This window comes from Manis javanica, chromosome 13 (genome assembly GCF_040802235.1).
Source record: "Manis javanica isolate MJ-LG chromosome 13, MJ_LKY, whole genome shotgun sequence".
Taxonomy (NCBI): Eukaryota; Metazoa; Chordata; class Mammalia; order Pholidota; family Manidae; genus Manis; species Manis javanica.
This window is the reverse complement of record NC_133168.1, coordinates 61,858,218-61,880,737: the sequence shown is the minus strand read 5'-3', so window position 1 is coordinate 61,880,737 and position 22,520 is coordinate 61,858,218. Positions and strand designations below refer to the sequence as shown.

Here is a 22,520-nt window from a genome sequence, read left to right as displayed (position 1 = left end):
CATATCATTAAAATAATAACTCATGCACATTTTTTGCCAGTGATTTGGGAATTGTTTCCATGGCAGATTTATTATTAATTATTGAAAGAGAAAAAATAAAGTCAATTTACAGCTGGATTAGACATACCCTAATGTGCTCCTAAACACAGTAACTGTCAAACAACAGTCAGAATTTTATAGTCAGAATAAGGCAGACAGAATTCAACACATAAAGTTGCTTCAAATACACCAGCAGGTGTCACTGTTTAAGCATTGTACTGGCAATACTTCCTACAGACCTCTGTGTAATGACCAATAGAAAACAACCAGTTTTGCATAACATAACCAGTTCAGACTCACCAAGAATGCTTGCAAATCCACACTCTCAATTTATAATTCAAATTGGTGATTTGATTTCTAATTGTTAAAGTACTTTTTGAAAAATCAGTCTAAGCTTAGTGGTGATATATCTACAAATGATCCAAATTTAAATTCAGAATATTTTAAGAATTATAAAAAACACACAGGCTAAAATAGCAGGTCTACTTTTCCAAGGAAAAGTAAAGATGCTGCTACATTTCAGGACAGGATTTCAATTTTTAAGAATTAAAAATATTAATTTTAATTAATATTAATATTAATTTTCATTGATATTCTCTAGCTCTATATATGTAATTTTGAGTGAAAGAAAACTGTACTTCTTAAACTCTTTAAGGAAAACAGTGCCTAATTGTACCCAGCACCTAGGAACAATGGGCCTAGGTGTATGATCTTGTTTGCTAAGGGAGATTGTGAATGTAATGGTATTTTGAAAAATTGCAAGGTGGTCTTTATGTGTAGGGTAAGATTTCTTCCTACCTGCACAGTGCAGTTCTGTACTTCTCACAAAAGATAGCTCCAGAAAAGGGAAGAAAACTAAGAGTTACAAAACATCTCCTTTTGTGAGAAGAATGTTAACAACCCAGTCAGCCTCACAACCTCTCATTGTAGGTAAATATTGTTTTGCTATTTGGAAATGAGGAAAGAAAGAGTAGGAACCTGGGAAAATTGGTAAATCTGACTGACTCCAAAGCCTGGGTTCTTTCTACTGGGTCATCCTGTGACTTGTTCTTTTAGAAATGGAACTGTATTCTTAAGGTTTGCTGCATTAAGTTAAAATTCGCTTAGAGAATCCTGCTAATTAGAGGAAACAGGTAATAAAACATTTGCAGGGGAGGAAATAGTAAAGCAAAAGATTCCATCTAAATTGGTCTGCTAAGATTGTGGTTAGGTAGGCCATGCACACAGATCAATAGAAATTTATTGATTCAGTGCCCTAGGATCTACCTGAAAGACTCTCTTGTTTCTAGACCAGCAGTTCTTAGGCTTCATTTTGTCCCCGTTTGTGGCACCTCACAGTGATCTGTTTGTCAGATTTCCAGCAATCTCAGGAAAATACTGGCTGGTCTTTTACCATCCCTGCTAAAAGCACAGTAACTGGTTACTACTGACTAGAGGTTTGATTTACAATACAGTGTTAAAGGAACAAGGTACAATTCCATACTACATTTTTTCTATTTGTGGTAATATTATGCAATATTTGCACATGAACATAGTATCACAAACACTTAAATTAGCATGAGCCCATTTGTTCAGGCTGGAAAGGCTTCAAATCATTTTCCTCTTGCTCAGCTTTTAAGGAGGAAGAGAGAGGTAGCCTGAGCTCAATCTAACTGGCTTTAAAGTAAATGGAACAATTTTCCCCCAAAAAATATTTCCTGCCAATTCAATATGCATCCCCCTGTCCACCGCAAAACCTACATAGATGGACCAAGAGTCTCTATCTCGGTAAATAGAGAGACATCCAAATGCAACACTAATCAGATTGAATCGTGTTTTGAATCTTTCAGGCACCATACTTAGCATGGTTGTAAGCTTGCTTCCCCTACCTGTGCCTCTCTTTCTCCCTTCTCCCCTTCCCAAAGCCCTCAAGCTAGCTTTGGGGAAGAGTTGGGGCTTCTCACACTGCTCCTTTAGCACACTGGATATAATTCATATTTTCTCATTATAAATGTGATTCATTAAAATCTCTCTTATAGTATCTAAGCTCATTGAGGCAGAGGCTGGGTTACTTATTTGCACATCCCAAGTGTCTAAGTGATTGGCTCATTTCAGTTCTCAGATGATGACAGGATGTTCATTTCCAAACTACTTAGACACTCTTTTCTCCTTTCCTTCCCTCCCTTTCTTGAATAATTCAAGTCTAAAGCCATTGAATAGGTCCCAGCAAGGTAAATGTTACATTGGTGGGTGGGGAGTTCAGGGAATTACAAATGTGGATAGAAAACCAGAACAAAATTTGTAGTTTTGGATCAGAATTGGAGGTATTGGTATGAATTCCTGGATATAAATATAAATGGATATATAAATAGATAAATATAGATGTGTATAAACACCTACATACCACATTCCCTAATTCTGTCCACTGATAGGACCTGGGAATAGTAACACATCAAAAGCAGTGAGCACACCCAGCACTGAGATCTTGGTTGCTAACTACCATTCTCTATAAAGGAAACCAGGGATCTTTAGAAAACAGCTGATTCTAGGGCTGGGTCAGGGAAAAAAACAAGGTAAGCATGGAATATCTTAGATTAGGAAGTAAGGAAGTGCTACAGAGTGATGGAATCATGTCAAAAGTCAACTTGAATGCAACTCCACTGGGACAATCTGAGCATCAATTACAGAGTAGATTGTAACCATTAATTAAAATATCATGAATCATACTTAACATCATTTACAATTCCATAAATAATTGAATAAAATGGTAAGTTTGATGAGTAATAAGATATTTACCTAGTTTCAAAGTACTTTCCCTCAAAATATGCATTTAATCACAAAGAGAACAAGAGTAGTTTTATAGTGGAGAAGCTTGGCAGAGAAGCTTAATCAAGTGAATTAAGATCATCGTAAAAGGACACATCAAAATCACCTTATACGATAGGATGCAGTGTGAACATAGAATCCTTTCTGCAAAAGTTCTGCTGAAGAAGCATAAACTGAATCTAATCTCGAAGAAATATGAGACAAACCCAAACTGACAGAAGGACATTCTACAAAATGTGTGGCTTGTCATCTTCAGGAGTGTCAAGATCTTGGACACTAGGACAGACTGAGGAATTGTTCCAGACTGAAGAAGCCTAAAAGAGACGTTAACAAGTAGATGCAATGCATTATTCTGAATAGAAGACTTTTACCTATAAAGGACATATGGTGGTTATATAGGGTTTGGGGGTTTGATGGTAGTATTTATCAATGTGAATTTCCTGATTTTAATGGTTGTATTGGGGCATCTAGTGGGCATCTTACTCTCAAATTAATGTTTTCTAATAAGGTTCTGTGCACTGTACTTGCAACATTTTTTTGTTTAGGTTTTAGATTACTTTCGTTTTTTAAAAGTGTTAGAAAAACAAAAACAAAAACACTAGACCATGCCATTAGTATTTTGAAATTCTAAGCCCAACTCGCAAGTTACGAGTCGACTTTAGACCTATGATGCACAGTCTCCGCCTTCGAGGAGTTAAGGGAAGAATTGTACGCACACGATTAATTTGGTGGGAAAAAAAAAGAAAAAGGCAGACATGTGTCTTTTGACTTTCTGCAGGCAGTTTTCTAAGTACGCTGCCGTATCACAAGCGCACGCCCCCACCTAGCCGGTTCCACCTCTGCTGCGGGGTAGCCCAGCCGGCTGCGCGGGCCCCGCCCGAGTGCGGCCCCACCTGGTCCCCGCAAACGCGGATGCCGAGCAACCCGCGCGGCGGAGACGTCCGCCGGCTTCCGCCCAGGGACCCCGCCCGCGCCCCATGCCCAGCCCGCTGGCTGCGTCTCTGGCCTTGGGAAGCGGAGCCACGAGTTGAGGGCTTGAGCGTCTCCCAGCCAGAAAGCGGAATTCTAAGTCCAAGGTGTGCTCGGTGAAATATATATTTAAAAATACATATTTTAAGGAGGTTAAAAGAAAGGAGAGAAGAAAAAATGGTCTACCAGGAGTGGGGTTCGAACCCACGCGGACATTGTCCATTGGATCTTAAGTCCAACGCCTTAACCACTCGGCCATCCTGGTACAGGCGAACGGTGCTTCTTTCGCTCTTCCTACAAGTTGTATTCCACCGTCTCGGCGCCCTCAGGAGCGCCGAGGAGCTTCCGCCGGTTTCCCTCCGTTCTCTCAGCCCACCCCGGAGCGGCCTGCCCACCAGGGCCTCGGCTCACTGTTGCCCCCAGCCCACGGCGGTGTCGAGGGCAACTGCAGCCCAGCTCTGCGCGCTCCCGAAGCGGCCGCAGCGACGCCCGGCGTCGGGCCCAGCCAATCCTGCTTTCGGTTTCGAGGTGCGCGGGCGCGGGAAACAAACCCAGTAAACATCTGGATTCCTAGGAGCGCAGTCTGGAGGCTCCTGGACTGGTGGTACCCGGACAGAGCCTAGAGGGCGATGTTTGGTTTGTTTAATTCTAAACAGAATAAACTTCAAGGAATGAGTTGCAGGGGCACCAGAGTTCTTGGACTCCTGAAGCTGTGTGCTGCTTTCCTTCCTAACAAGTCACATGGGAAGGAAGCTTTGCAGAAGTTTGCGTCAATACTGGGCCATGCCACATGCCCGGAGTGTGGCACGACTGGCCCTCCCTGCTGACTGCAGGCACCACACACGGGGGCACCGCCCCATACGCAGTGCGGTGGCCTCCCTGTTCCCACGACTTACCCGTGCACTTGGATGTTTGGGTTCTCTTATAACTGTTCTACAATGCTCTCCTTCCTCTCTGAACACAGGAGATTCGGTGGGTCCTGTCACCCCTTTTGCTGCACCTTCACTCTATTCCCCACATCCAGGACCTCCAACTACCACAGCCACGTGCTCTGGAGCGTTGGGGAGGCTGGGGAAGCCACCGCCATCGGCAGCCACGCCCTTGTTCTCACAGTGCCAGCGGACTTGACCAAAAACTTCTATCATCCCGACGCTGCATCCACCTGACCCACATTCACGTCACTGTGTGGGCCCGCACCCACTGTGTCACACTGTAAGAAGCCCGTTGCTCTGGAACTCTTGATCCCTGGGAACACTGACAGGCCCTGGGGGTGCTGTCGCCCAGCCTGTCGCCCCGGTTCTCCGAGCCCCAGTCAAGAACACTGCCTGCCTCTCAGAGAGCTCCTCAGGATAATAACCAGTAGAGTTGCCGCCTACCCACTTTGCCACCTAACACTGTGGTATCAGTGGCCTGCATCAGCTTCCCAGCCTCAACAGTATACCTCCTGCTGAGGGCGAGGCCTGGCCTCTGGAACATGCAGACAGAAACAGAGCAGGTTCCTTAGGCCTTACCCTGTCCTGAGAGAAAAAAGGGAACTTGGATTCTGCCAGGGCATCCATGAGGTGATGACTCAGAACCACCCACCCCTAACCATTTCCGGTGTATTCCACCAAATTATCAGGGGCCTCAGATTTCATAAAATCAGACTTTCGAGGTACTTAAAATGGTAATAATAAAATGATGGATTGAGTACCAAATCATTGTTCTAAACTCTTTACATATATTATCTAATTTAATTTTTTGACAACACTGTAAAACAAGTGTTTCTATCTCCATTTTGAATTTTAGAGGCCAAATTAAAAACTCACTCAGATACAAGGAGGGGACTCCTAAATGTGCTGCTGCACCTCAAGGGCATTGTAGAGCTTTACCACAAATCAGCCATCAAATACTCCATGATCTTCTGGAACAATATATACGGCAGCATACTATTTGAAGGATATTTTCATTTAACCCCAGAGTGAGCCTCCAACAAGCTCCTAGTATAAGATAGTGTGAACGCAGAGCCATATGACAGGGAGTGCCTCTTCTGAAGCTGTAAGACTATTAAATGTCTCTGGCCACTTTATAAGGATGGGCCTGGAACACAAGTTAGTGTAATCAGAGTTACAGGTAATGCTGAGCTATTGATGAAGAGAAGATGTCAATCTGCTGTGTGGCAGATTATATTTTTCAAAACAGGACACACCAATACCTCCCATCCCACATGTGACCTTGTCTTCCTCCACTGTGATTTTGACACCTGTACGATCAATAGATGGAGGTCTGTCTGTGTTTTCCCTCACTGAATCTGGGAAGGCTTGTGTCTATGGCAGCATGATGCTATGTGGCTTCCAAGATCATAAAAGGTGCTGTATTTTGCCTTTTTCTCTTGGGATGCATGCTCTGGGAATTCAGCTGTCATACTGTGAGGAAGCCCAAGTAGCCACATGCAGTTGCTCTAGCCAACAACCCAAAACAACAGTATTAACTGCTACAAATATATGTGAATGGGTGTTCTACTGATTCCAGCCCTTAGCTATCAAGTGACCTCCAGCCATTGAATCTGTCCTAAGTATCCAGATGTCATGGAGCAGGGACAAGCTGTCCCCACCTAATCCTTTTCCCATTTGTGACTTAAGAATCTATGGGAAAAATAAAAATGCTACTGTTTTGTACCAGTAGGTTGTTTTTTTTAATGAAGCAATAGAAAATGAAAATTGTGAGACTGATAAACTGGAATACTATAACAGATCACTAGGAACATTACAAAGACTTAGGCTATCTGAGAATAAAGCAAACACAGGGAAAACAGAGTCCCAAGATAAAGAGTTCAAGGTCTGATTCCATCAGTGGAATCCTTTCCTCCCTCCTTACTGGAAATGGGATTCTAGGCCATGCTGCTCTTTTCCAAATCAAATTCTTACATGAGATTGTCTGTGTGGAAGAATACAAGTTCCATCCCTAGGTCCTAGCTGCAAGGGAAGCTAGGAAGTGAACTTCTGGATTCTACCTTAAGAAGCAGGCCTCAAAATGGAGGAAATTCCCCAAACTTAACAAGGGTGTTCAAAAGATGCTGGCAACTGTGAGGGATGACAAATATCCACTTGAGTATTGGAACAAAATGTGAAAATCACTGTGTTGTAATTTGTTATAATTGATACCATTAGAGAGCAAATGACAATATTAAGCATTTTGTAATGTTGAAATGGCTTCATGTTTAGGAAATTGCATTTGATATCCTTCTTATGGGGAAATGTTTCACTCTATTTAAACTGTTTTTCACTCTGTGTTTATTTAAGTCATAATGTTCTTTATGCATTCTGAGGTGGTTTAAAAAATAAATCCATAAATGCTCTGATATTCTTCTCTTCAAGAGATAGAACCTAATTCCCTTCACCTTCAGTGGGGGCTAGATCTAGTGACTCAGTTCTGATGAATAGAATAAAGCAGAAGAGATGCTATGCAACCTTGGAGACAGGGTCATCAGAAGGCACTGTTGCTACCATCTTGGTTTCTCTCTCGGATCTCTTGGAGGAAACCAGCTGTCCTACGAGCATCCCTTTGAGAGGCTCACATGCTGAAGAGCAGCCAGCGAGGAACTGAGGTCTCACATGAATGAGCTTGGAAACAGACTCTCCCAGTCAAGCCTTCAGATGACCATACCCCTGGCCAACATCTTGAACTACAACCTCATGAGAGACCCTGAACCAGAGCCACCCAGCCAACCCCTGAGTCCCTGACCCTCAGAAACTGTAAAATAATACATATTTACTGCTTTAAGCTGCTAAGTTGTGTTATTTTTATGCAGTTTGCATAACTAGTACACATACTAGCCAAAGTTAGTTTCTCTAGCTTTGATGATGCATTCACGGGCATGTATTTTGTTTCCACATGTATGTGTGTTAAAAAAATATCCTACTGACACTATATTCTTTATGAACATCCAACCTTCCTTCTTCCATTTGTTTTCAAACTCCTGAATGAATGGCCCATAGATTCTAAGTCCACTCATTTACTTTCAGTTTTCCCAAAACCTTCTGACATGTGACTTCTATCTTTACTTTTCTATCTTTTCAGATTGTATATGTCTAAACTAAAATAAATTCAAGCTATAAAAGTGTATAAAGTTCAAGTGATATAGAAGCGAATTAAGTAGCATGTATAAGCCCTTTCCAAAATCCCTGTCATACTCAGTTGGGACCCCTTGTCCTCTGAAGATGCTAAGCCATTTTCCATCTCTCTCCTGTCTTTTCCCATGCTGCTTTCATCTGCCTAACTCTCCTCTATGGCCCAGGATGAATCTCACTTCCCACAACACATAAAATTATAAAGTGATATGAGTAAGTATAAAGTATAAATTGCAAGTGAGGCATGCACTTACTTGCAAATATGATAATACAAAACTAGAGGTTCCAAAGTCACTTTAGATGTGTCCTTCTCACTCTGCCTGATGTTATATATTATAATAAAAATTAAGGGATTTATCACTTTGAGGGACAAAATTTTCTGTTTAGTTACAGAATTTAATTTTTGTCTCAAATCTCATGAAATGTAATACATGCATATCCTGTAGAGTGACCAGAATATGAGTTACCCTTTTCATCCATCATTAAGGATTATCATGACAGCAATGATTTTTCTGAAATATAGATCGAACAACAGGCCACAAGACATCATAATGTAAAGTATTGTTTAGACTGTGAAGTCCATAGGTCTAGTTCAAATTCTATTTTTTTCCTAGCTGTGTAGGCAATATACTTAATCTCTTCTCAAGTCTCAGTTTCTTCATCTGTAAGGTGGAATAATACCTACCTGAGAAGAAATGTTGTGAGAATTAAGGGAAATAACGTGTATAAAATATCTAGCAGAGGGCTTGGCTGAAGGCATGCTCCTCTGGGAGTGAGTGTCCTTGCTTTTCCAACAGCCATTCCCGATTTGGTTTCAGGAAGGTGGAATCCTTCCCCCACCCCAGGGGATGAATCATTATTGGGCTAAACCAATAACTGTCCTGTTCTGCCAATCATCAGTCTGGGGCTCTAAAAGGGGGGAGAATGGGCATGTGATGCAGTTCTGGCCAATGAGAGATAAGGGAAAGTAGTTGGGGGGTGGTCCTGAGAAAGCGATTCTTTCTAATTAAGAAAACAGAGCCTCAGAAAGTGAAACCTTGTACTATTCCTTCCTTTCTTTTCCCCCTGCCTTCAATTAGATGGTGTAAAGATGCAATTCTTGGAGCCTTGTTAGCCCTCCCATGGCCACAAGGGGACCAGACAATGGACAAGCAGCTAAAACCCAAAGATACTGGAGGGTAAAATACAGAGACTTTGCCCTTAAGGACCTTAGTGAGTGAACCAGAAACCACCTACTTCCAATCTTCTTGTTATGTGAGATAACCAACATGTCTTTAAATATAAGCAGGGAGCTTCTCAAAGCATCTGGACCACCTGGGAACTTGTCAGAGATGTAAATTCTTAAACCCCACCCTACCTTCAGGAGTCAGCATCTGAGTTGGGTGAGGCTGAGGCATGCTCGGGTATTAGAGTCCCTGTTATCACAGTGGGGTTTCTGCCAAAGCATTTGTTCCTGAGTGCTCAGACGGCATTGCAGAAGGTATTCTCCAGTATCCCCTAAAGTTGCTTCCTTAATTGAAACCGCATTATTGGCTGGATTTCTTATCATTTACCTTTCTCCTAACACCTAAAGCCTATCTGAGGAGGATGCAGTTGCTGTCTTTCTGTACATAAATAGACATATAAATTATTAGGTGGAACCCTCAAGCTGACTTCTCTTAAGATGTGACTTGCTCTTGCCAGAAACTTCACTTTCACTTTACTAGAAATCTCTCATTTCCCAGCATAATCATAACAATCATAACATCCTTTCATTTCAACAGCAGTTAAATGCTTAAACCTCCAGGTTACTTTAAAACCCATCCTTTATCTCAATTATGTTATGAAGAAATATGGCCATATCATAGATTTTCAGAACACTATCACTAAACACCATCAACTAGGATATATTTTCTCATCTGAAGGTGAGACTGGGAAGCCATCTGATTGCTTACACTGGGCCTTACTAAATAATTTTGAGGCACTTTTGGATACCTGAGTGTGCTGTGCTTCTGGATTCCAAAGAACAGAGCTGGTGGCTGCGCATGTGTGAGGTCGACCAACGCTGAAGCTTTGCCGAAACTGTGGTGAGGCTCTTCCAGACAGCCCTGGGTCAGAGATACCACAAAGACATACAAAGTTACTGAGGACATGGGACAAGAAGCAGGGCGGAGGGAAGCTTGTATTGCCATGTGCTTCCCATCTGCCAGCAACCCAGGACTCAACTACAGAGAAGTCTAAGTGGGAATCTTGCCAAGGCCTCTTAGCTGCTCTAAGCAGGCCTCTCTACTCCCATCCTCTCGTCTTCTCCACCTCATCTATTGTTTTCCAACTTCATTAAAAACAAATTTTGTTTTATGGAACAGTCTCTAGCACTGTGATGAGAAGCTCTGCACACATATTATCTCATTAATTTACTTTATCTGATTTTCCCCATTTCTGTCTTAGTTCTTCATTCCTTAAGTGTTCTGCCTCTCTTTTTCTCCTTCGTCTTCATTTGTATTTCCTTTAAAATATTAGTTTCTCATTCTTTTGAAGTTATGCTTATCTCTAGTTGAGAATTTTTTAAAGTCTATGTTCATATTTTTATTTCATTTCACAGATGGTAGCTTTTTGTTTTCATTTTATAATTAAATCTAACAATTTGATTTTCTTGTAACAGCTTATTTCTCATAGCATTTGTATCTTAACCCTTGTGTTTTAATTTCAACACTTGTTTTTCTTGATTTTCTCTCCTCCATGTGTTATTTTGCTTTAAATATTTCTTCTTTCCTTAGGAATATTTATATTACTTTGTGTTTTTGGCTAGTAAGAGATACAGCCTTGGGAAGAGGCAGTGAAAAAAAAAGCCACATCCTCTGTCTCCATGGGCTCCCCACCAAGGAGAGGGACAGTCTAACAAAAGGCAAGGTCTTCTCGCAGCCACTCAGGACAGGGGCACAGACTAAGCTGGTCAGACATGAAAGGGCAGGGTGATCTTGGAAAATGTCAAATAAGGGGACACCCCGATTACATATCATATATGTATATGTTGTAGGAACATGTAATTTATCATCCAAACCCAGACACTTGTGAAAATGAATAAAGGAGCTACTAAAAATTATGGTGGGTCCACAGGCCTGCAAGAAGCCAGTCCCATGTAACTTATACACATGAAAAAATATATGTGAAAATTTGGACCAAAATTAATATCAGCTCTGTACCTAATAGACATTTATTGAGTGAACAACCACAGGAACATAAAGGATTATAACAATTTAAATGTAAATTAAAACATAATTCCTGATGGGTGAAACACTTTCTTGTTGAGTCATTTGGGAAAATCCAGGCAGGAAATTGTAGCTGCTTCCACATATGAAGTATCTGGTTGCATGCTGGATTACATTATAATAATAATTATATTATAATCCCAAACATTTATCTTTTGGGTTTTTTTTTCAGTATTGGCAACAATTCTTTAAGTTCATTTGGTTGTGGAGAGAGAGAATGGAACTGAAGGTGATCCTGATATTTTCCCTCTAGATCAGGGAGGATGAGGACTCCAGGAACTGAAGAGGCCTGTGGGAGGAGCAGAACGCTGAACGTGAGGACCCTGAGGCACATTCCAGAGGTCAGGCAGACAGTAGGATATGAAAATCTGGAGCTGAGGTGACATATCTAGAATGAAAATACAGATTACTGAGAAAATGGCTCAGGCAAATGCCATAGTGTCACACAGTGCAGGCTGCGCCACAGGCAGAACGGCAGTCCCAGGATATCGCCCATATAATCTTACCTCATCCCATGGTATGCTTGGGCAGGACCCAGCTGGATGCATTAGGAGCTGATCCCTGCTACTCAAAAACAGTATTTTTCAAAGGTGAAAATAAAAGCAATCTAGCAAGCAGAAGAAGAAGAGTCTGGCTTGGGTGCCCACTACTCGGAGAGGCTGCCACTTATACTGACAGCACCTGGGTATCGTGGGTCAAGTTCAGACTGGGTGCTTGCTCCTTATTAGGCAAATTAATGAGAGCTGCTGGGCTAATCAGTGGTCAATTTTCTCCACACAAAAGTTTGGAGATTACCACTATAAGGTAGCAGAGCCTTGGAATGAATGAGATGATCTAAAGAGAAGGAAGAGTCAAAGGCGGAACCCCTGGCCATTTCACATGTCAGTGTGTGGGTTGACTCATTTGACCCAGGACCCGGAAATACATGTGAGGTTACACTGTGTTGTCATGCTACCCAGCTGTGGGAAATAGAAATTTCCCTCCCCCTATTTCTTAGGCACCTCAACCACATCTAATAATTTATTCTAGCTGTGTAGGATGCAGGGTTAGCCAGGGAGAAGGCAAACACTGTCAACCAAGCCCACACGCTATAGGTAGCCTTTGGCAATGATAGCTTCTTTCTCCTGTCAAATAAATCAGAGGAGTTGGTAATATAAATCCAAATGCATGAATGTTTCCTTTTGTTTTGTTTTATTTTTGCAGTATAGTTTAAGGAGGTAACTAATTGTTCAAGGTTACATGACATACCTTTAATTCCATGAGTTTTGACTTGAGATAGAAACTTCGGTATCTATTTTGTTTTTAAGACTTTGTGAAAATTTTGAAAATACAAACACATATTTTAAATATTCTTCTGAGTAAAAAAGCAGACCAAGCAAAGAAACACTAGACTAAGTGGAATCAATAATATCATTCTCTCCCTGTTTTATTTATTGATAAAGAATAATGCAATAGTAGGATGAAGAGAGGAGTGACAATCATATTTTATCAGATTGTGAGAATGGGAAAGAACTTTTCCATTTTTTAAATAAAAAAAGCAATAGGAAAATACATTAATATACAAATGAATATAAAGGGTCTGAGTCAGCAGAGATCTTTGAAAGCCTTTAGGTGTTGTTGGGAAAAATTGCCAAAATTTTCATCCCACTTACCACACTGAATTTCAACCCAAACAAAATTCTATCATAGAATACCATAATACCTAATTTTACCAAATTGTACTCACAGGGCATACACAGAAGGAAAAAAAAAAGAAACCTACCAATTTCTAGTTGCCCCGTTGTCCTGGCTGACATGTCAGCCAGCCAAGTAAGTCCTATGCTCACAATTTCTATTTTTTTAGGACACAGATGAAAATTAATTTCGTTTGGTCACAGGAAAGTCGATTTTTCATATTTCCAGCTTCCTTGTCTAGTTTTTTGGTCCACTTCTGTCATATCCCCTAATTGTACTCTGCCCTCTAAGTGTCCAGGGCTACTTTGTTTTCTGACCTACCATCCATCTAGGAATGAGTCATCCTTCTAGCTTCCTTTCTTTCATTTTATTTTAAATCTCAAATTCACATTGGATTATTCCTTCCAGACATATTTCTTGAAAGCCTCTCATCTCTTATCGAGAAGGGAATTTCTCTTGACCATTTCATATCCCCCAGTGTGTTCTGCCAGTCTATTTCTAATTTAGCACTGAAACTCTTCTATCGGTGACAAGAGATGCACCTTTTGCTAATAATGCTCTAGTTTCCTTTTGGAAACGAGGAATTGTTGCAAGGTTCCTTCAAATATTTATAATAACCAACACAGATGCAGGGTGCCAAACATGAGAAGCTACCCTGCTAAGGAGCAGCATTAAAAGAATGGTCACTTTCTTTCATTTCCTGGACAGCTTTGTTTTCTCCTGGGTAAGGACATGTTTTAACATCTTGCCACTTTGTTACGTTTCTTGTTTGACAGGTTTCTTCCATGAACCAGATTACAAAATGGAATGAAGACTGTGAAGAGAAAACATGTTGCCTCATCCCTGCCCTTTTATGGGTGCCTTAGATCAGGGTAAACCCCAGGGCAGGGCTAAGGAATGAACTAGCTAAACATTCCCAGCACAAGAGGAATTCCGGCCTTTGTCACGTGGAGGCTAAATAATTTCTTTTTATCTAAGAGTGACATTCCTTGTATATCCTCTCTACCCCCTGGAGAGTCTCTTCTTGCTGTGGGCCGAAACCGTGTTTGGAAAGAGTTGGTGCTCCAGCTGCTGGCAGCTGGGGGGCACCTCGGGCTGCATAACAGTACATCTATCAGGCTGGCTTCACAGGGAGAGAATGGGGCCTTGCAGCCTAGCTGAGCTCACAGCTCAAAGAAAGGGCAGTTCAGGGTCCTCCCATCTCCCCTTGGTCTTTACCCCCTGCCAGGCAAAGAATGGCCTTGAAGTTATTTCTCGGCACAATACACATGCAGTTGAACATTTCTGTATTGGATAAGCAGTATGGATTGCTAAGGAGTCTGTGTGGTGGGGGGAAAGGGGAGGCAGGTGGTACCCCAGTGTACTGGGGGGAATGGACTGGAGCACCTCAGAGCATCCTCATATACAGAGACCTCAATGAGTAGGGACAGTTCAGGACAGATGCCCAAAGGCCCCACCCTGAAACACTGCCAATTTCTAGTTGCCCCGTTGTCCTGGCTGACATGTCAGCCAGCCAAGTAAGTCCTATGCTCACAATTTCTATTTTTTTAGGACACAGATGAAAATTAATTTCGTTTGGTCACAGGAAAGTCAATTTTTCATATTTCCAGCTTCCTTGTCTAGTTTTTTGGTCCACTTCTGTCATATCCCCTAATTGTACTCTGCCCTCTAAGTGTTTGGTCACAGACAACTAAGTATTTTGCACAAATTCCCCTACTAGATTCCGCCTTAAAGAGGAAGACATACAACTGAAACTGAAGACAAAACATTTTGTCCAGAAATTTAAAAAATAACTTCTGTCTTCTGTGACTGGAAGAATAAAAAGGAACAAAAATCTCCTCCAGATAAAACTTAGTTTTACAATTTTCTTTGCATCCAATCTTATTCAAGGTACAGTCTTTCAGGCTCTGCCTCATGGCATCTAGCCCCACCTCAGTGTGCCGCCAGTTCTGCTGGCTTCAGCCCCTGTGACTTGGTCAGACTCTCTCTCTGCTCAGCCTTTACTGATTGACCATTCTCTTGGATAATCTACTTCTCCCCAAGCAGCTTCTTCTCCAATCCCATCTCCTTCCCCTCACCAAGTCCTGCCCCTGCTCCCAGAACACCACTGCCACTCTGGGCCTGGCACTCAGCACAGACCCTTCACGGGGAAGGGAGGCTAGCTATGGGGCCTTCTGCCATAAAATAGACACCATGAGCATATACAAAAAGCCACTCATAACACAAAATAAATTCTGAGTTATCTCGATTTCTGCATTTAGAGCACAAACACTTGAATGAATACTGTGAAGTAAGATACTAAGCAAAATGCTAAGATCCAGAAACAAGATGCTACTGTCTGCTCTTAAAAGTCAAAAAGCAATCTAGCAGAGGAAGGCACAGCTTGCCTGGTCAAGAGAGGAAATGCGCCTCACAACACACCTACTGCGCCAGCATAATTGAGGGGCAAGTGCTGAAATTCATTCATTTCCACCAAGGCCATGCACCTCTAGCCCATCCCCAACCCCACAGTGATGACTGAGCGCAGCAGGGACACTAAGACAGGCCTGTCCCTGAAAGACACTGGCACCTCTGATGGTGACTGTGGCTTATGGACTTACCGATGGCCTTGCAAAGTCCTCTCAGTTCGCACAGCAGTCTGGGACACTTCCACGCCACCTTGCTCCTTTCGCCTTTCCTGGAGTCCACCTTGCACAGAGTCTGACAACTCTCAGCTGACCCAGCTCTCTCCCTATTTTCTCTTAGAGGCACTTCTCCTAATAAATTCTTCGCAGGTTTAATTTCTTCATGAAGTTAGCTTCTCGGAGAACCCAGACCAATACAAGTGACAGGTCCCAGAAAGTGTTCCAGGCAGATAAACAGTCTATGGGAAGGGCCATAGCTGATGGACAAGAGAGTTGCAATGAAGAGGGGAGGGTGAGGCTAAAGAAGCAGGTGGGGTCTCGATCCTACAGGGCCTCAGACACACTCACTTATGGGTAGGATTTTATCCCAACAGTAATGGACCACCGTCAAAGAGTTTTAAGCAGATTAGTCACATCAATGGACGTATGGATAAACCAATGTGGCCTATACCTACAATGGAATATTATTCAGCAATAAAAAGGGAGGAAACTGTGACACGTTACAACATGGATGAACCTTGAGGACGTTAAGCTAAGTGAAATAAGCCTGTGACAAAAAGACAAATACTGTATGATTCCACTTACAGGAGGTGCCTAGGGTTATCAAAATTATAGAGACAGAAAGTAGAATGGCAGTTGCCAGAGGCTGAGGGAGAGGGAATGGGGAGAGGCTGTTTAATGGGTACAGAGGTTCAGTTTTACGGGATGAATAGAGTTCTGAAGATTAGTTGAGCCACAGTGTGGATGTTCATAACACTATTGAGCTATATACTTTAAAATGGTTAAAATGGTAAATTTATGTTATGGATATTTTACCATAAATTTAAAAAAACCAGCAGAGTAATGACAGAAAAAAAAAACAACAAAAACAAAGTACTATGACTGTGGTGTAGAGACTAGATTAGGAAGGCAAGACCCAAGGCCAGAGACCAGTTAGCAGCTGTTCAAGTAACTGAGGCAAGAGAGACTCACTGACCTGAGAAAGTGGCCATGGGTGTGAGACAAGCATATAAAGTGCAGGAGAGGCAAAGTGGGGGAGACAGGAGGCGCAGCCAGGGGCTGGTTTGATTACGGGGGTAGAAAGTGGTTGATGATGCCACTTGCAAAGACAGGGTAAGCAGGAGGAGCTGGGCTGGGGAAGATGGTGGGTCTGCAGCTTGAGAAATACCGGTGGGCAATATAATTGCAGGTCTTTGGTAGGTATGTACAGGCCCATATCTGAGCCAAGAAGTCAGGGCTGGAGATACAGATCTGGAAACCATCAGCATTTAGGAAGGTGGTATTCAAAACCCTAGGAGTAAAAGAAATAGCTCAGGGAGATTGGGCAGACGGAGAAGAGGAAAGGCCTTAGATGCAAATTCAGCAACAAAGCCTGAAAGAGGGAGGGAAACCTGCAAAGAGACTGGCAATGAGGAGCCTAAGCGAGGAGAAAATATGCAGTCAGATGGCTGAGGGAGGAGCCTGTTTCATGAGTGTCACAGAGATTAGTCAAAGAAACATTCTATCTGTATGTAATCTATGCTTCTATATGGGTGTCAGCATGAACATTCATAGAGAGAACTTAGTACTATGTTTAGAATATTCTAACATATAAGATATAGTCACACACAAGAACATAACTTTGTCAAATGTTACAGGACTGCCTCCTTAGTTTCCACCTCTTAGAAAAAATGAGAATGGTAATGTTACACCACAGGATTATCATGAGGAACAGTGAGATCAACCCACCCCGTAAACTGAAATGTGACACAGCAATGGGTATTATTGTGCTGGGTGGACATGTTTATCTGATGTGGGATGGATGACTTTTAAGCAAAGTGTGGTTAGATCCAGATTAGTGCTTAGAATTACACATAAGTTGAAGGTCAGGGTGAAAAGACATCCAGGAAAACTTGAAGATGAACAGCAATCAAGTCAGAGGGTCAGAGCAAGAAGTTCAACAGGAAGTAGACAGAGAGGAACACATGAGTAGTGAAGAGTTAGGTAAGGCAAGCTGTATAAATCCATATGCACAGGAAAGAAAACAAGGAAACCTATGGGGAGTGTAGAACAGATATGAGATACATCCATCTCCAGAAGATCTTAGAAACAGAGGTGCTGCTCAGCCTCAGCCAGTGAGATTAGACACGTGAGGACCTTTATTCATTCCTTCTTTCTCTACCTTGTTCCGTAATAGATTTATGGTGGTTTGGAATGAATCCCTGGTGTGGGATCCTAGAATCTGAGGAAGAAGATAAATCAAGTAAAAGGGGAATGTAAATGGTACATCAATGGGGAAGTAGATCCTGACATAGAAATATTAAAACACACGTGTGACAGGTATGTTCTTGTTAAGTGACTTTACAGGCTTTTCTGTTGGAGATAGCTAGGACACACATAAATAAACAATGTTTATTAAACTAACTTGGGGCGGAGCCAAGATGGCGGCATGAGTAGGACAGTGGGAATATCCTCCCAAAAACATAAATATTTTTGAAAATACAACAAATACAACTAATCCTAAAAGAGAGACCAGAAGACACAGGACAACAGCCAGACTACATCCACACATGCGAGAGCCCAGCACCTGGTGAAAGGGGTAAGATATAAGCCCCAGCCCTGCGGGACCCAAGCGCCCCTCACCCCAGCTCCTGGTGGGAGGAGAGGAGTAGGAGTGGGGAGGGAGAGGGAGCCCAGGACTGCTAAACACCCAGCCCCAGCCATCCATACCAGAGTGCAGACACAGTGCATGCGTGGAGGGCTGGAAACTAGGGAAACAGGGCAGCAAGACCTCTGAGCGGGTCCCGAAGCTGATGCCCCTGTGACAAAGAAAAGCGAGTGCTTTTTGAAAGCCTTAAAGGGACAGGGACGCAACAGCTGTATAGAAACAACACAGGTCACAGAAGAGCAGCTGAAAATTCCAGGGAAACCCGGGTGCACTAGCCCCCTGGGCAACAGCTCTGAGACCCTTCATGGAGGTAAACAGCCAAACAACCCCTGGTCCATTACCCCTCTGGGGCCCCGCAATAGCAGAGCAGCAGGCGGAGGCTGGCCACGCCCTCAGCAAGGGAGCTTCCTCCATACCGGCCGGGCAAGACACAAAGACCCAGTCTACATGCAATTGCCCAACACAAGCCACTAGGGGTCGCAGTTGTCCCAGTAAAGAAAGGCCAGTAGCAAGTGGAAAGTTTGGCCCTCCCAGCTGACAGTCAATAGCACCTGTCAACATGAAAAGGCAAAAAAATTTGATCCAGACAAGACTAACCCAGACAGCTTCGGCATCTGCTACATCTTCCTCTGAGAAGGAACCTGGGGAGATAGATTTAACCAGTCTTCCTGAAAAAGAATTCAAAACAAAAGTCATAACCATGCTGATGGACTTGCAGAGAAATATGCAAGAACTAAGGAAGGAGAATACAGAAATAAAACAAGCTCTGGAAGGACTTCAAAACAGAATGGACAAGATGCAAGAGACCATTAATGGACTAGAAAACAGAGAACAGGAACACAGAGAAGCTGATGCAGAGAGAGATAAAAGGATCTCCAGGAACAAAAGAATTCTAAGAGAGCTGAGTGACCAATTGAAATGGAACAATATCCACATTATAGGGGTACCAGAAGAAGAAGAGAGAGAAAAAGGGATAGAAAGTGTCTTTGAAGAAATAATTGCTGAAAACTTCCCCAAACTAGGGGAGGAAATGGCCTCTCAGACCACAGAGGTACACAGAACTCCCATGACAAGGGATCCAAGGAGGGCAACACCAAGACACATAATAATAAAAATGGCAAAGATCAAAGACAAGGACAAAGTATTAAAGGCAGCCAGAGAGAAAAAAAAGGTCACCTACAAAGGAAAACCCATCAGGCTAGCATGAGACTTCTCAACAGGAACCCTACAGGCCAGAAGAGAATGGCATGATATACTAAATCAATGAAACAGAAGGGCCTCGAACCAAGACTACTGTATCCACCACGATTATCATTTAAATATGAAGGAGGGATTAAACAATTCCCAGACAAGCAAAAGTTGAGGGAATTTGCCTCCCACAAACCACCTCTACAGGGCATCTAACAGGGACTGCTCTAGATGGGAGCACTCCTAAAAAGAGCACAGAACAAAACACCCAACATATGAAGAAGGGAGGAGGAGGAATAAGAAGGGAGAGAAATAAAGAATCATCAGACAGTGTTTATAATAGCTCAACAAGTGAGTTAAGTTAGACAGTAAGATAGTAAAGAAGCTAACCCTGAACCTTTGGTAACCACAAACTTAAAGCCTGAAATGGCAATAAGTACATACCTTTCAATAATCACCCTAAACGTAAATGGACTGAATGCACCAATCAAAAGACACAGAGTAATAGAATGGATAAAAAAGCAAGATTCATACATATGCTGCTTACAAGAGACTCATCTGAAACCCAAAGACATGCACAGACTTAAAGTGAAGGGATGGAAAAAGATATTTCATGCAAACAACAGAGAGAACAAAGCAGGTGTTGCAATACTAGTATCAGACAAAACAGACTTCAAAATAAAGAAAGTAACAAAAGATAAAGAAGGACATACATAATGATAAAGGGCTCAGTCCAACAAGAGGATATAACCATTATAAATATATATGCACCCAATACAGGAGCACCAACATATCTGAAACAAATACTAACAGAACTAAAGGAGGAAATAGAATGCAATGCACTCAGTCTGGGAGACTTCAACACACCACTCACTCGAAAGGACAGATCCACCAGACAGAAAATAAGTAAGGACACAGAGGCACTGAACAACACACTAGAACAGATGGACCTCATAGACATCTACAGAACTCTACATCCAAAAGCAACAGGATACACATTCTTCTCAAGTGCACATGGAACATTCTCCAGAATAGACCACATACTAGGCCACAAAAAGAGCCTCAGTAAATTCCAAAAGATTGAAATCCTACCAACCAACTTTTCAGACCACAAAGGCATAAAACTAGAAATAAACTGTACAAAGAAAGCAAAAAGGCTCACAAACACATGGAGGCTTAACAACATGCTCCTAAATAATCAATGGATCAATGACCAAACCAAAGTGGAGATCCAACAATATATGGAAACAAACAACAACAACAACACAAAGCCCCAACTACTGTGGGACACAGCAAAAGCAGTCTTAAGAGGAAAGTATATAGCAATCCAGGCATATTTAAAGAAGGAAAAACAATCCCAAATGAATGGTCTAATGTCACAATTATCAAAATTGGAAAAAGAACAAATGAGGCCTAAGGTCAGCAGAAGGAGGGACATAATAAAGATCAGAGAAGAAATAAATAAAATTGAGAAGAATAAAATAATAGCAAAAATCAATGAAACCAAGAGCTGGTTCTTCGAGAAAATAAACAAAATAGATAAGCCTCTAGCCAGACTTATTAAGAGGAAAAGAGAGTCAACACAAATCAATAGAATCAGAAATGAGAAAGGAAAAATCACGACAGACCCAACAGAAATACAAAGAATTATTAGAGACTACTATAAAAACCTATATGCTAACAAGCTGGGAAACCTAGAAGAAATGGACAACTTCCTAGAAAAATACAACCTTCCAAGACTGACCCAGAAAGAAACAGAAAATCTAAACAGACCAATTACCAGCAATGAAATTGAAGCAGTAATCAAAAAATTACCAAAGAACAAAATCCCCGGGCCAGATGGATTTACATCAGAATTTTATCAGACATACAGGGAAGACATAACACCCATTCTCCTTAAAGTTTTCCAAAAAACGGAAGAGGAGGGAATACTCCCAAACTCATTCTATGAAGCCAACATCACCCTAATACCAAAACCAGGCAAAGACCCCACCAAAAAAGAAAACTACAGACCAATATCCCTGATGAACGTAGATGCAAAAATACTCAATAAAATGTTAGCAAACAAAATTCAACAGCATATCAAAAGGATCATACACCATGACCAAGTGGGATTCATCCCAGGGATGCAAGGATGGTACAACATTCGAAAATCCATCAACATCATCCACCACATCAACAAAAAGAAAGACAAAAACAACACGATCATCTCCATAGATGTCGAAAAAGCATTTGACAAAATTCAACATCCATTCATGATAAAAACTCTCAGCAAAATGGAAATAGAGGGCAAGTACCTCAACATAATAAAGGCCATATATGAAAAACCCACAGCCAACATTATACTGAACAGCGAGAAACTGAAAGCTTTTCCTCTAGACAGGGATCCCCACTCTCTCCACTGTTATTTAACATAGTACTAGAGGTCCTAGCCACGGCAATCAGACAAAACAAAGAAATACAAGGAATCCAGATTGGTAAAGAAGAAGTTAAACTGTCACTATTTGCAGATGATATGATATTGTACATAAAAAACACTAAAGACTCCACTCCAAAACTACTAGAACTGATATCGGAATACAGCAAAGTTGCAGGATACAAAATTAACACACAGAAATCTGTAGCTTTCCTATACACTAACAATGAACCAATAGAAAGAGAAATCAGGAAAACAATACCATTCACAATTGCATCAAAAAGAATAAAATACCTAGGAATAAACCTAACCAAAGAAGTGAAAGACCTACACCCTGAAAACTACAAGTCACTCTTAAGAGAAATTAAAGGGGACACTAACAAATGGAAACTCATCCCATGCTCATGGCTAAGAAGAATTAATATCATCAAAATGGCCATCCTGCCCAAAGCAATATACAGATTTGATGCAATCCCACTCAAATTACCAGCAACATTCTTCAATGAACTGCAACAAATAATTCAAAAATTCATATGGAAACACCAAAGACCCCGAATAGCCAAAGCAATTCTGAGAAAGAAGAATAAAGTAGGGGGGATCTCACTCCCCAACTTCAAGCTCTACTACAAAGCAATAGTAATCAAGACAATTTGGTACTGGCACAAGAACAGAGCCACAGACCAGTGAAACAGATTAGAGACTCCAGACATGAACTGAAACATATATGGTCAATTAATATTTGATAAAGGAGCCATGGACATACAATGGCAAAATGACAGTCTCTTTAACAGATGGTGCTAG

General features: G+C 41.7%; 1 protein-coding gene and 1 non-coding gene across 4 annotated transcripts in view; both read right to left on the bottom strand.

Moving 5' to 3' along the window:
* Nucleotides 1–3,996: 3,996 nt before the first annotated feature.
* TRNAL-UAA (transfer RNA leucine (anticodon UAA)) lies at nucleotides 3,997–4,078 on the bottom strand. The gene has a single exon. It is a non-coding gene; the product is annotated as a tRNA-Leu (tRNA).
* A 5,972-nt stretch (nucleotides 4,079–10,050) lies between these two features.
* STX11 (syntaxin 11) overlaps nucleotides 10,051–22,520 on the bottom strand; it is a 43,087-nt gene continuing 30,617 nt past the window's right edge. For all 3 annotated transcript variants that reach the window (XR_012124294.1, XR_012124296.1, XR_012124295.1), the window contains exon 2: nucleotides 10,051–11,558. The gene's annotated coding sequence lies outside the window, so the exon portion shown is untranslated. The remainder of the gene's footprint in view (nucleotides 11,559–22,520) is intronic.